Genomic DNA, 16,067 nt, shown 5'->3' on the forward strand with positions numbered 1-16,067 from the left:
TAAAAAGGGCTGATTTGGCCCTTTTTTTTGGCCCTTCCTCTGGTTACGATGGTCATTTTGGAGGGCGCAGCACATGCCCAATGGGCATCTGCATGGCCAGGTTTGGTTTTTTTTAACTTATAATGCCCAAACGGGCTCTGAGCCAGCTCAGGGGGTTCAGCTCTAGGTCAAACTGAACCGAGCCCTCGAGCTGGCCCAGCTCAATGGTGAACCAGCTTGACCTTGAACCGGTTCGCATATCCCTAATCTCTAGCCTTATTCTGGGTTTTACAGGGCCTCAACCCAATGAGAAGCATCAGTTTTGTCTAGGGTTGTAACTCTGATAATGTTTTCCCCCAATCTTTTGTCTCCCCCCACCACCACCACTTTTGCCTCCTTGTGGCACACAATTTGTTCTATTCTGTCTTTCTTTTTCAATTATTTGGCACCTGCTTTTGTTACAGGGAATCCATTTGTTGACTTCCCCGTGGCACATCTTGTCTATTTCTGAAAGGGCTGGCAGTGTTATGATCCTTATGGACACAAGCAGAGCACCTACAGGCCAGAGGGAGGTACCAGTTGACACAGATATTTCGGTAATCCCCAGATATGCCGGTTTCACAAAAGTCTCAAGGGAAAAAAACCTAAGGGGGGGTGGAAATACCCAAAACTGCCCCAGTGTAACTCAATGGAGTGGAATGTTCACGGACTCAGAGGGCAGCTAACGAACAGCCAGGTGGGTGGAGCTAATGGAATTTAGTGGCAAGGAGAGGGGAACAAGGGCTTGAGAATACTCCCTCAAGACAGTCACAACCCCTCCTAAGGGGGAAGGTGCCTAAAACGCCACCATGCTCAGGCACAGGCTCAAATTACACAATGTACACCAGAGATATACTGCAACATTCTGTTGTGGGTCCATACTTGCAATATAATATTTTTGTTGGATCCTTCTTACAGCACACAAGCTGAATTAGGTGAGCCTTTAGGCCCTCTTCAACCCTACAAAGCTTAGCTAAAAGATTCATAAAGAATCCATGTAAGTTCATGCAGTGATGAGGAACAGAAGACTACCTTTTCTCACGGCAAAGTCTTGATGCTCGAGAAAGTTCTGCCAAGCACATGAACTTTCATCATAAGTAAATGCAGAGTTTGTCAAACTTGGGTCTGTTGGACTACAACTCATCCCCAGTCACAATGGCACAGGCCATTGTGGCTGGGGATGATGGGAGCTGTAGTTTAACAATATCTACAGATCCAAATTTGACAGCCCCTGAACAAATGGATGACGGATGGCATTATCTATGAATAGCATAGTGAACACCAAAGTGAATTACATACAGAAAGCAAATTGAACTCATTCTCCCTCTACACACACACACACACACACACACACACACACACATACCCCAAGCCATATCAGCACTGATTTAAACGGTTTCCTATTTGTATAGCAGCGAGCACAGGACACTCCTGCCAATATTCCCAGCTCATACTCCAGAACAAGATTTGAACTTTCCAGATATTTGTTGGTGTCAAGTAAATTACATGCACAGAGAATATTAAAGTCTACCAGAATGCAGAATCAATCAAGACTAATTACATATGTCACCTTTTGGTGTTTCTTTGTCACATTCAGACACATTCTCATTAGAACTTCACTAAATTTCAAACACGCTGGCAACTTGTTTGGGCCTGCTTACAGCCTGCAGTGCAGGCAAATGTTGAATTTTTAGGCTTCCATTTTATCCTCTAGCCTCAGCAAAAAGCAGTACGGCATGCCAATCATGGTTACTTGCCATTCAGAGAGCCTCTGAGCAGATGGGCTTGAAAGGCAGAGAAGCATCAGGATCTAGTTCCAGAAGGTACCTGTTGAGAGAAGAAAGCATATTGTGTAAGAAAGGGCCACAGTCCCAGGAATAATAGAGGGTCACTGCAATGGGGGGGGGGGATGCAGGGGGCTCTTGGAACCGGGGTGGGGGGAGCTACTGGTGTTCAAGTATGTCCCTTGAACACGGGCCTGTCTGCCCCTAGGGGCCAGTCAACCTCTCTCCCCACCTCACCCCTTCTGGATCGCCTGCCAGCTGCTCTTGTTCATAGGAACATAGGAAGCTGCCATATACTAAGTCAGGCCATTGATCTATCTAGCTCAGTACTGTCTACACAGACTGGCAGCAGTTTCTCCAAGGTTACAGGCAGGAATCTCTCTCAGCCCTGTCTTGGAGATGCTGCCAGGGAGGGAACTTGGAACCTTCTGCATGCAGATGCTCTTCCCAGAGCGGACCCATCCCCTAAGGGGAATATCTTACAGTGTTCACTCATGCAGTCTCCCATTCATATGCAACCAGGGTGGAACCTTCTTGGCAAAGGGGACAAGTCATGCTTGCTACCACAAGATCAGCTGTTCAAGACAGTGAACGCTTGAGCAAGTTCATCCGTGAGCACTCACACCTCCTTCCAAACCACAGAAACGGAGGAACAATATCATCTATCTTGAGACAGCCCATTTCCCCCTGGTGCACGTCCTTGGTAAACACTGTCCCTATTTTTGCCCTCTGGAAAAGTGCTGAAGAGGCCTCTACAAATCAGAATTGCAAACACGGATGTAAGTTATAAAATTCCAGTCCCTCTCCCAGGTCTCTAGAAGTCAACTTGCTCAGTGGGAGGTGGATACGATGGGGCTTTCATGAAGCAACCTGGGGCAATTGCCTCAGGTGGCAGATTACTGGGGCACCAGCAGGGTGGCAAGATCTCCTGCAGCTGCCACTGGAGCGGGTCTTTGGGGCCAATCTGACCCTTGCGAGATTTGAAAGGACTGCCTCTCCTCACATTCCTTTAAAAGTTTGCAAGAATCTGTGGGGCGAGGGAGCATTTGGTGCCTCACCTCAGGCACAGCAGTGTCTTGATCACCCCTGGGTGGATGCATCTTGAGTCTATGGCAGAGTCAGGCAAGCAGATGCAAATCGACAGGCTTCCCCTCCATCCTCTGCAACTGCCTATCCACACAGTGCAGATTGCTGAAATGTGTTTGAAATGCAAACACATTCAACCTTTAAATATAACCAGATCTATTGAGGAATTAAACATTCCAGGGAGGGGCTCCTTAGTAAACTAACAGACACTTGCTACAGAGGTTAGTAACTTAGATTACTAGCACACCTTGCTTCAGAATCCTGCACAGGACTGGATACCACAGATCAAACTGATTGATTGATTGCTTATTCAATTTTCATACAGCCTTTTGTAATGCATCCCAAGGCGGCTTACAAAGGTTAAAATACAATAAAATTCCATAAAAGTTACATTTAAAACCTTTGAATCAATTAAACATTAAAACCAGAAAATACTAAGAAACAATTAAAAAGAAACTGAAGCAAGAAAGCTGAGAAACCTGGCAGTCTCTAGGAGGTAAAAGCCTGAGGAAATAAAAAAGGTCTTTAGCTGTGTTTTTTTTTTTTTTTTTAAGCAGCCACAGCTGTCACAGAGCAAATGTTCACTGGGAGGGCATTTCAGACTCTGGGGGCAACAACAGAGAAGGCCCTGTCCTGTGTGCACAACAATTTAGCCTCCCTCAACGTCGGCACATGGAGCAAAGCCCCCCTGATTATCTTGTTGGGCAGGCAGGAACTCTGGGAAGCAGCTCGTCCTTCAGGTATCCAAATGAACACACCATGCAGCAGACACTAATCCATTGCATTAGAACTGGAATGCTACATGTCAAGCTATGCCATTTTTTTTGCCCACAAACATTTCCTGCATGGGGGAGGGAAGTTGGAGGCACAAAAGGCTCCCCCAGAATGCAAGTATAACTGGTTCCAGATTTTCTTAATGGCTGTTCTCAGCCTTTCTATGTAGGGTCTGCCCCCCGTCATGGCACCTACATTATAGAAAGCCCTCGTGGAAGAGGCCTAACTGGCTCCATCTCATCTTGCCTTTCAGCAGGCAGTACAAACATAATTCATTCTAGTGCACTTTGGGGATGCTTTTTAGCTGATTAAATTGTATTTTAATGGCATTACTGTTGATCACTCATACCTCTATAAATGTCTGCATTACTTATTACAGTGCTATGCATTTTTATTCCTATGATTATTTTTCTATGCTTTATAAAATGTTGTCAGCTGCTTTGAGCATGTTTAAAAGAAGGAAATGTGGGACAAAAATATGTGGAAATACAAAATAAGCCACAACTGACATGGTAAGATGTGAATTTTCAACGTCAGGATCCGTATCAAAAACGCAAAATCTCTCAAGAGAAGCAACCCACAATCTTTAAGGGGTGCCACACTTTCCTGCCTCCCCAGCCACCATGCACTGTTCATATGAAATTCCCCCAGTCTCTCAACCCCACTTCTCACTGACCCATTGTTCAAAGTAACACCTTAAATAGCTCGTATTTTGTTAATTGTACAAGCCTAATGGAGAAATGTATTGGCAAGAAGAGATAATGGCCATCAGGTCAGCAATAAAACAAAATTAATGGACCATAGGAGGAAATCATGTCCACTTAATATCAGCTTTGAAACTCTAATAAAATAATGTGATACCAATGGCAGCCTCTCTCTCTCTCTCTCTCTCTCTCTCTCTCTCTCTCTCTCTCTCTCTCTCACACACACACACACACACACACTTTCACCACATTAAATCACTCACAAAGCAGACCCCGTTCAGCTGAAGCTCACAAGATCCTCCAGGGAACACAGCAGACCGGAAACGTTTAGTGTAAGGATCATTACCGACATGCACAGCTGCCGCAACACCCACAAGATCCAGCCCTGAGGCAACAGAGGAACAAACACCAGGAATAGAGTATGAGCTCTTCATCAGCTCTCCTCCAGCCCTTTTAAAACACTGCGCAGCCATTGGTATGCCGTTTGGAAACCCAACTCCTCAGCAGGCGACTCTAGGAGGAAGATGGGTAGGCAGGGAGTCTCCCTTTAGTCAATAAATTTCCATGCAATAAAGAAAAAGCCTTCTGGCATAGTCAAAGCATGACCCAACCATGTGCTATTATTGATGCCCGACTTCACAGGCTTCAGTGTCCAGCTATGTGAAGAGAAAAAGAACTTTAAAACTCTCCTTCCCCAGATTTCTTATCAGGAACAGATGTGTGTCGAGAAGAGGAAAAACCCACTGCATTGCCAGGTGTCTGTGCAGGATGCTGGGAAGGTGTGCAGTGATGGCTAGGAAGTGCAGCTCTTCCCAGCATTTTCCAAATGGGGAAGGTGATGGTCCGACCTCCACGTATCTTCCCAGCTGTCACCATGGGCTCTGGCTCAATATAGAAGGCTCCCCAGTGCAGGACAATGCAGGGGCTGTATGGAGCTGGCCACACCTCCACGCAGCACTGGAGTGGTGGTGGCAGAGGCAGAGCTACCAGAGTGTTTTTTTCCAGGTGTGCCTGGAACACGAGCCAGGCCAAGCCTGGGAGCTGCCTTGCTTACCTCCCCACTCCAGGGGCCCAGTGGCTCCTCCTCCATCTGTCCGCCCATCCACAACTCCTGCAGCCCATCCACCCGCCTGTCTATTTGCTGCCCACCTGCCACCTCCTCCTCCACCACTCCCACCACCACCACGTGCCAGCCATTCTTGCTTCCACCTCCCAGGCTGTAAGCAGGGAGGGCTGGCAAGTGACAGCAGGTGGCGACAGGGGCAGGTGGGCAGCGGGAGTGGCCTCAAGGTGTCGCTGCAGGCACATGAGCTGCTGCAGGGTTGTGCACCCATGCAGGGGAGTGGGGGAGAACACAGGCCCCCGCTGACATAGCAGTGGCCCTGGAAGAGCATTTGCATGCTTGCTTGCAGAAGGTTCCAAGTTCCCTCCCTGGCAGCATCTCCAAGATAGGGTTGAGAGAGACTCCTGGCTGTAGCCTTGGAGAAGCCGCTGCCAGTCTGTGTGGAAAACACTGAGCTAGATGGACCGAGGGTCTGACTTGGTAGAAGGCAGTTTCCTATGTTCCTATGAACACATTTCTATAACACACAGGCCCAGCGTCCACACAGTAGATGTTCATCATCAACCATCTGTTCTCCAGGATCTTTTTTAAAGGCACCTTTTTGCTCCAGGATCTTTTTAAAAGGCAGGTTGTTGTTTTTAAATATGGGCATATATATATTTGTTGTTAAAGGCAATTAGGACCTCTCTTGCTTGACCATCTCTGGCCACAATGTCATGTTCTATACTGTAGAAGTGCTGGCAGCTGAAGGGCTTAATTGAGCTGTTGCATCTCTTAGAAGTCTCACATTATAGTAGGGTTGACTCATTCAAAATAATTAGAATTGTGCTATTGGAAAACGGTAACAACGGGTAGTGGGCACAATAGATACTCCAAGCATTACTATCATATAACCAGGGCTCCCTCTAACCGGGATTCCCAGATGTTGTTGACTACAAAGCTCATAATCCCCAAGCATATGTTGGGGACACCCTGGTTCACAACACAAAAGTCATTGCAGCTGAGGATTTTGGGAGTTGTGGTCAACAACATCTGAGAATCCCTGTTAGAGGGAACACCGCATATAACCTCTCCTAATTTCCATAAACTTGCATGGGTTTCAAAATGGACATTTCTCGAATTTCTCTTGCTTTATTCCAGGGGTTCTCACACTTAGGTCCCAGATATTGTTGGACTACAGTAATTCAGCCATTTTGGCTGGGGATGATGAGAGTTATAGTCTTTCAAAATCTGGGGTACCGGGTTTCAGAACAGACACATTTATTTTGTCCCACTGTCACCTTTGGCCAAACAGGTGTTTTGAAACACCACCAAATCTGCTCACCGAAGATAAAGTAGGATTAGTGAACCCACCGGAAGCAGCAATACAGCCTTCTGAAAAAGCCACCATCCATCTCCAAAGATACTACTGTTAGCACACAGACGGCAGAATGTTCTCCCTTGGTAAGACACCCATCTTAACCTGACACTTCAGCAACAGAGAACATTAATTTATGCAGAGGGTTTTATCAAGTATATATGGTGTTAATGATTAACGTTCTTGAGAACGTCAGCAAAACCTACCCGGAGAGAAAAATTATTTAGACTTAAGTGGAGAAAAGCTGCTGGAGATTTTTTAAGAAGAGCCTAACCAAACCAGGTAAATAGGGAGTGTGAACATAACTAGAATTCATTCTTGATAAATCTAAGAATGGAGAGACATTATAGAATCTATCCATCTCCCTTTCAAGACCCTAAAGAGGCAATATAAAATTCAAACACAAGGACATGGTCATCTTCAGCTCAGAACTTATAATGCAAAAATGAATACAAGTAACAAGACAGCTGAAAAGTGGAAAAGCAAAAGCAAAATGTTAACAAGGCGCTTTCCACATTAAACACTAAACAGCAGTAAAATGCTTTGGCTTGGCAGGATCATATTGAAAACGATCCCCAGAATCTCAAACTCCTACCATGTGGGAAATACAGCTATTTTTCTGCTTTCAACGTTGCAGCACTAAATCGCAAAGATAACATCCAAGAGGCGGCATTGGAAATGTGGATGGTACCTTGCTGTCAGTGCAGGGACTGTGGTGTCACAACACGGGAAGTACAAAAGCACACTTTGCAGATCCGTAGTGACACTGTGGTAGGGGTTAATCTGGAAAGCGCCCAAGTGATTGATGAGTGTTGCGAAGGCTATGTTCTGGTTGGGACATTAAAAGAAATTTGATTTCCGCGTCATTCTGTTAACATAAGCAAACAACTTATTAACAAAGATCTGATCTGAAAAGGATATCCTTGCTCATGAAATGCCGGCTTGCTTGAGCACCTGTAATTAAACTGCCAAATGATTGTAAATGGTAGCTGCAAAATGATATAACGATAAGTCAGCATTGGTGGCACCCACCATATCTGCCCGTTCTGGTTAAAGAACATTTAGAAGCTTTTATCACGATCAGTGAGAAGAGCTTAAGTACGCGGGGCATCCTGGAGAGACCCCCGAGCCCAGGAGGCTGCATACAGCCTCCCGGTCAGGGGTCTACTCATGTTTCGTTGCGCACCGTAGCAACACACGAGCAAAAAGAGGGGGTATGTTAACCTCGTCTTAGGGGAGGGGTATTTAGGGCGGTTAGCTGCCAGGAGCCACGCAGCTCCCGTTGCAGCACACGATCCCCCCAAAGTGGGCTAGGCTCCCTTAGCCCGCTTTTGGGCGATCGTGAGAATCGACTCATATTCTCACAATTATCAAGGTTAGAACAAGCCTGAATGTAAGGATCTATCACAGCTAGCAGAGCCTCTCTAATCACACATAACTAAAGTTTCAATCAAATGGTAATTGGAGCATGCAGTTACCAAGAAGTTTTGCAATGGGACTGCCACCATTCAAACATCTTCTCCTTCTTTATGACTGGTAACTCCAGATCAATTTATTTTTACATTTCTATCCTGCTCTTCCTCCAAGGAGCCCAGAATGATATACACGGTTTATGTTTATCCTCACAACAACCTTATAAGATAGGTTAGACTGGAAGAGAAGTGATTGGGCCCAGAATCACCCAGGGTGTTTAATGGGTGAACAGGGATTTGAACTCAGGTCTCCCTGCTCCTAGTCCAGCACTCTAACTACTTAACCACACTGGCTCTTTAATATTGCAACTAATGCCATGCCAAGAGTGGCCATTCCGTAGTAGCTGCTTATCTGCAGCAGTCAGAGAAGCTGCATGTTGCAATGGCTATCCAAGTAACCTCTGCTTCTCTTTTCTCCATATAATTTTACCTGCTTAATGAAAACCCAGTTGTTTGACTACAGAGCTCCCTCATCAGCAGACCTCATCATTAATCATCCTACAGTTAGAAGCAGACTTCTCACAGTTGATGATGATGTAAAAAAATAAAATAATAGCAAGAGGTGGAGGGGGGGAAATCAGAGGCAGGAAACCTGCAAACACTTGATGCAACTAAGGCATAAAATTATTCAAGCTCAAGCAAGTATTTATTGGATGAAACACAAAGGGCTTGTTTGCAGCTGTGTCGTGAACTAAATACTTACCCCTGTGCAGTGAAGTAGGGGTGTGCACAATACCGGGCTGCCTGATTCGGTTCAAGTCCAGTCCGGACTCGAACCAGACTGGGCACGTTTGGTTTTGTGCACTGCACCTCGAATCCCCCCGTTCAATTCAGGAGGACATTAAAAGAACCTTATTGGATCGGGTCCAAGGCCCACTTCTCATACTGGCCCACCACACGCTTCTGGGAAACCCATAAGGCATGCCCTCTCACCCATCTTTGCTCCCCTGCAAATGATATTTGGAGGCCTCCAACTTGGAGGCAGCCTATAGTCATGAAGACTAGTAGACCAGTCCATGGATTTGTCTACTGGATGGACCACAAGGTAACTCCAATCCAGCACCCAGTTTCAGACAAGTGACAACCAGAGGCATCCAGGAAAGCTCACAAAAGAGGGCAGGAAGGCAACAGTCCTCCCATTGTTGCCTTCTGTCTTTGAACTTGAAGGCTTCATTTAGCCACCATAACTAATAGAATAACCATTGGTGATTTATCCTACATGAGTTTGTCTAACCTTCTTTTAAAGCCGTCTAACCAGTGGGCATCATAATTTCTTGTGACAGTACATTCCATCAAGAAAATGGTAAGAGTGTAATTTGTTTTGTCTGCCCTGAATTTACTGCCACTCAAACTTATTTGAATGATCCCCAATTCAAGTGTTATGGGACTGGGAGAAAAAGTTTGCTCTATCCAGGAAAGGAAGGGGTTTTTTAAAAAGTGAATTGACTCAAGGAAGGGACACTTCCAGACGGCTGCTTCCTGTATTTCCTGTTGAGATTTGTAACATGCAATCAGGGACACATCTCAAGGAAAAGCAGGTTCCACTTTCTCCAAGGCAGCACACAGGCACTAACTCCTGCTTTTATTATGCAAGTCAGATTAGATCATTATTTTCCCAGTTTTAACACTGACACATATTCAGAACCACAGATTTCCACATCACAACTCAAAAAGGACCCAAATAATTTCCAAAATGGCTATTCAGTCAGAACCCATAGTATCTAAATTCAACACGAATGCAATGAGTTTTTTAAGCTGAGTAACCTTGTGAGATCCATTTAGCAATTCTAGAATGCCTGTTTCAAGGATGTTAGATTTTAGGATGAAATATGTTCAACGCAGGTATGCACTGCTACAGATAACTAATCGCGACATACTTTTTAAAAAGCGAACACTTATAGCACCAGAGATTAGCACATTCACAATTGATTTGCTACTACAAATCCCTACTACAGCAATTTATTTAATGCATTTATATCTCATTCTTCCTCCAAGGAGTCCAGAGTGGTGTAAATAGTTGTGTTTAGACTCACAACAACCCTATGAAATAGATTAGGCTGAGAGATAATTGATTTGGCCAATATGGCAGAGTTGTGGGCTGTAGTCTAACAACATCTGGGATAGGGATGTGCAAGAACCGGTTCGGTACTCCTTTTCCAGAACGCCAGACCGGTTCAGAGATCCAGATGTATGGATGGTTCAGCAGTGGTGGGGTTTACCTTTAAGGAGCAGGAAGGATGCTCTTAAACTGCCCCCCCCCCGCATTTCCCCTGCTGGTGCTGTGCCCAAAATTGCTGTGTGGGGTGTAGTGATGTGCCCGGACCAGTCCGGAGGCCATTCTACAGGCCTCCGGAACATGGGCTGGACCGCACCTCCGTGGTTCTGTGCACACCCCTAGTGGGGTGGCAGCATAACTTCTTGCCACCCTGGTCACCATCAGATCATGTGCACCGCATGCACCAGCCACTTCCAGTCTGATGCTGTCTGGGGCAGCAAGAAGGTATGCTGCTGTGACACGCAGTGATTTTGGGCACAACGCTGGCAAGGAAAACATGGCGGGGGGAGGGGAAGAGCACCCTCCATGCTCCTTAAAGGTAACCCCCACCGCCACCGAACCATCAGCCCTCCGGACCCTGCACATCCCTAATCTGGGAATCCAAGTATGGAAACTCCTGGCTTAAAGCAATGTGTAGCTTCACCTTGCTCATGCACCACCTGCTGCAGAGAAACTACTTATCCTCTATAAGCAATTGAACTGGAAGCGACTTTAACCAAGAAACAAGAGTTAGATATTTATTGCTAACTAAACTCAGGCCAAGAAAACCATAAGCAGACTAACAGTCTCTTGTGCAGAGAGAGGGAGAACCTCTCAGTTTGAATTCAAGGCAGTGAGTGAGGAGCAGAGAAACTAAGACTCCACCACCAAGCCAGTACATAGAGACATTCACATAGAGAAGCCTTCCCCATACAAAGAACTGAGACAACGTCTATAGCAAAATCCCAACACCATGGACAATAATAGCTCTATCCAATGCAAACTGTAATAGCAGTATTATCTGTGTCCAGTCTACAGTTTATTGCACTGAAACCAAGAATGCAAGCACATTTTTATCATCCACAGTATAACCAACCAGCACAGCTGCTGCTGTCAGTTGGGTCCATTTTACATTGTGACCTGTGGTGTCAAAAGAATGACTTGGAAGTAGCTAGAGAGACATGCAGTTACCACCAACTTAACTCAAGATATAACCATGAGAAGATTAAGGAAGCCTTGCTGTAAAAGGAAGCAAACAGAAGTTCATTTTACAGGCCCTAGCTGGTGCTTGCTTTCTCAGAGATATTCCACTGCCACACTCAAAAAACCAGATATTTTAAGACAGGCAGCTGAGATTTGTATGGGATATTGTTGCAAGAACGATCCCTTTTGGTTTCAGATGACATCATCTGGCCCTGCTCTTATGCCCTCCCCCATATAAATAAAAATGCCTGCTTTGAACTGTGCAAATTTAATATTACAAGGCAAGAGAAGCAGCCGAACAATTGAAGATATGTCATTACTACACTAGCAAATCTATCTTTGGACTGTATATTTAAGGAGCAGAAAACACACCTGGTACTTGCACAGCAGATGACATTAAGTGCTTTGCAAACACTTGCTAATAATAAAATGAAGCATCTTTGTGAACTCTCTCCCATTTAACATTTCAAGCCAGGAGAGTTCGCCAGCAACTCACGATAACACAGAGAGAGAGAAAGAGAGAGAGAGACACACAGAGAGAGACAGACAAGACAGACATGAATGCTAGGAATCTGGGAAGATCAGACCTCTCTCTTTGTCTGAAATCGGGGCTGGCCCAAAACATTTTGGGCAGACAGGCAGACCCTGAGAAAACTTACACCCAGAGCAGGATAATTAGAGACTGAAATCTACTGTTCATCCTTGGAGCATGCCAATATTCATTCAACATCTTAATATTTTCGCTTCTAATTAGAGCTTCTGGCTGATTTTATTTATTTATTATACACCTCTGGGCCAGTTGCCAATTCCCCCTCCCACCAAGTGCCAGAATTTTGGGCTGGTTACCAGCATTTATTGAATTAAAACCAAAAAACAAAAACCCAACAGCATCATTTTCACCTGGTACACATGGCTGAATTGTGCAGACCCCAAAGAACCACAAAACAAGCCAGTTTCTTGAGTTCAGAACTAAATGTCCCATTTCACATGCTGCAGTGCAATAAGCTGCAGGCTGCATGAACATCTGGAGGTTGCAGATCCCTCTCTAAGCATCTGAGAAGGTCCCTTCATTTTACTGAACACTCCCCACCAAACCTAATAACCCACAGCTCCAATCCCCAAAGCATATTATTCTCCCCGCCAAAAAAAAATTAACCAAGAAGTTGTTCCTCAAGCTTTTCCTCTGCCTGCATTCCTGCTTAGCCACCACAAACAGGTTCTGTTGGGTTGAGAGAAGCAAAAAAATATATGGTGGCCAGAAAACAACATGGTGACCAAAAAACATGGCAGCCAGGCACCAGTTCTGTCACTTATGGGCTCCTTCATGCACACTAAAGCTCAGGCAGGGGAGTAGCTAGTGCAGGGGGGTCCACCACCTCGGTGGTACACAAGGCCCCCCTGGTGATGCACATGCTCCCATGCTCTCCCACGGCATGGTGGTGGTACTTTGCCTCCACTCCTGCCACTCACCTCTGATTGCCAGCACTTCCAGCTTCCGGCCTGGGAGCAGGAAGTGCTGGTAAGCAGAGGCAGGGGCAGGCGGTGGCAGAGGCAGGGGCAGGCAGGTGGGCGAGTGGCAAGTGGACACGAAGCAAGCCAGCAGGCAACAGAGGCAGGTGAGCAGCGGGAGCAGGAGTGGCCAGCTGGCAAGGGAGGAAGAGAGTTGGCCCACAAGGGTGGAGTGGCTCAAGTTCCAAGGACATCTTGGAACACTAGGAGCTCTGCCCCTGAGCTCAAGGAAAAGCTTAGTTTTGTCTTATCTTACCTGCCAGTACCAGAAACAAACAAAAAGCTTTTGCCATTAATTCTGCTCCCACTGAAGTCCAAAAGGCTCTGCCTGGTCCCAAACAGCTACCCACATTTTTGAAATCTAAAGTTACATGTTTAAGAGTTTTATCACCAGAACATGGATAACCGGAGCCCTAGTACTGGGTCCAAAGGAGAATCTGGGAGCATCTGCCCTCTCTCTGCCTGAAATCAGAGCTGGCCCAAGACATCTTGGGCATATAGGTAGACCCTTTTAAGTACACACAGAATAGGGTAACTAGAAACGGATTCTCCAGAGAGTGTGAGAGTAGCAGAGAAATGAAAGTACATCACAGAATAGTTCAACAGAAGGAACAGTTTCTGTGAATGTGGTTATAAAGAATTAACAGGCTACAGTTAGAACACCTGCATGCAGTTCGGGGAGGAAAGAATGAGGGGCAGACACTCCCAAAGGCATCACTTCTGTAGACAGAACTCTAGCAGGCAACCAAAGCGTGACAGTTTTTTAGAAGCCTGAACTCTAAAACCAGGGTTCTCAACCCAGGATGAGATCCCACACTGCCAGAATCGTCCAAAATCCTAATTTCCATCTTCAGCACTCAAAAGATTACCAGGCATTTGTTCCTTGCTTACCAACCAATGTATTCTCAAGATAAAATAGCAGCTCCCTCTCTTTGACCCTGACCTGTAACCTCCATCCTGGGAAGCTTGTCAGAACATTTTTGTGAAAGGTTTTCAAATCTTACTTCTGAAGCACTCCTTTTGTCAAGACTTCAGGTCTTCAAGTGTTCCCTCCAACATAAAAAGAACCGTGAAGGGGATTCTACAGGAAGAATTATTCAAGATGCACGGGACTCATAAATTTTTAACACTCATTCAAAATAAGCAGCTCTTTTATCTTTTTAAAGTTGGGTTTCTTTAACTATAAATTAACTATAAATTCACATGAAAGTGAAAAACCTGCAAATTGCTTGTCTTTTTCTGCAGTTCCTGGTCAGGAATGCATTTTGCTTCATCTATATACAATACTTCAATCTACATTGAAGTGTCGGGGATGAAACCATATAGTTTTGTAACAGAGCATCTCTGCTTTGCATGCAGATGGTACCAGGTTCAATTCCCAGCATCTCCAGAAGCTTTCCCAGACAGCAGGCTTTACCACGGGATTAAGAGGGGTGAAGTACTGAGAGTTATGGATATTTCGAATATGCCTAAAAAAATGATGCAAAAAGTGATTTTTTTTAACCCCAGACATAACTCAGGCTAAGCTCCGATTAACACTGAAAAACCTGAATCATGTATGGAGTGCTCCCCAATAGTTTTACTTAAAGCTGGATGATATGTGAATGCACACTTGCCCTTCCAGAGAAAATGCCTACCTGAAACGCTAAAGAGCCTCTACCAGTCAGAGTAGACAGTACTGAGCTAGATGGACCAATGGCCTGACTCAGTAGATGGCAGCTTCCTATGAACATTATCGCCCAAGTCCAATCTGAGGGTTTCACATGTCCGCATTAGGGATGACAGCAGGGTCAGATGTAGGGGGTGAGGGGAAGACGGCAGATGAACTTTTGTATCGAGTGAACCTGAATTTGAAATGGTCAGAGCAAAGAACATAAGAATCGCCCAACTAGTGTTCCTCGAATTTTTTTCATTTGTGCACAGAATGAGTTTTGTTCTGGGTGGCAGTATCAAGGCAGTGTGTGCACATGTGCATTCAGAATGTGCCTTCGTGATTCAACCTGAGCGGGATCTAAAATTAACTGAGTGGACATGGTGAAAAAAACAATGTGCATACACCTTAAAGGGAACACTGCGTCCAGCTGTCTGCGAGCTGACTGGAGCGTCCACCTGTCTGGAGAGGAGAGCTGGTCTTGTGGTAGCAAGCATGACTTGTCCCCTTAGCTAAGCAGGGTCTGCCCTGGTTGCATCTGAATGGGAGACTTGATGTGTGAGCACTGCGAGATATTCCCCTCAGGGGATGGAGCCGCTCTGGGAAGAGCAGAAGGTTTCAAGTTCCTTCCCTGGCAGCATCTCCAAGATAAGGCTGAGATTGATTCCTGCCTGCAACCTTGGAGAAGCTGCTGCCAGTCTGTGAAGACAATACTGAGCTAGATAGACCAATGGTCTGACTCAGTATATGGCAGCTTCCTATGTTCCTATGAGCTAGGATCTATCTAGCCAAGCTGAGCACACAGTGGCTGGTCAGATGTCTCTGGGAAGCTCACGAGTAGGGCATAAAGATAGCAAACCCTCCCACTCTTTCTCTACAGCTCCTGATATTTAGAAGTGCACAGTCTCCAAAATCTACCCCAGATCCTTTTAACTGGCGATCCCAAGGAATGAACCTGGAACCTGAAAAATGCAAACCATGTACTCTCCATGGAGCTGTAGTCAAAAAGAAGATTGCAATCCTCACCATGAACTTCTCAGTGAAATTCAAAATCAAGAGGCTGAAAGCACATAGCTCAATTCGTGCACAATTCCTCACTGTCCTGTTAGCAAAGTCAAACCAATTTTTCTGCATTTTGGGTTTCAGCTTCAGGAGTTCGGGAAAAGGTTGGGCAACCGGCCCCGGTGTTAGCAACATGCCTTCTGAAATTGCCTTGCCTGCAGTGTGTGCAACCTTTGACTCATTCACTAGTTCATTTATACCTTCATTATTGGCTTGATTCTTTTTTCCATGAACGAGGCATGGAAGCCTAATCCTCTTGCAGAGACGAGCTGGGGGTGGGGGGGAGGAAAATGCCAACCAGCTGAGGAAAATTCCTGTACAGTACTAAGTTGTTGGATTTAAAATACTG

The 16,067-nt window shown here is 45.5% G+C and overlaps 1 long non-coding RNA gene across 1 annotated transcript in view; it reads right to left on the reverse strand.

Annotated features, from left to right (window-relative positions):
- Positions 1-1,771: 1,771 nt before the first annotated feature.
- The window catches only part of LOC128333557 (uncharacterized), a 33,671-nt gene continuing 19,375 nt past the window's right edge, over positions 1,772-16,067 (reverse strand). Inside the window, exon 3 of the long non-coding RNA XR_008310967.1 lies at positions 1,772-1,845. This is a non-coding gene — a long non-coding RNA (uncharacterized LOC128333557). The remainder of the gene's footprint in view (positions 1,846-16,067) is intronic.

This window comes from Hemicordylus capensis, chromosome 8 (assembly GCF_027244095.1).
Source record: "Hemicordylus capensis ecotype Gifberg chromosome 8, rHemCap1.1.pri, whole genome shotgun sequence".
In the NCBI taxonomy this organism is placed as follows: Eukaryota; Metazoa; Chordata; class Lepidosauria; order Squamata; family Cordylidae; genus Hemicordylus; species Hemicordylus capensis.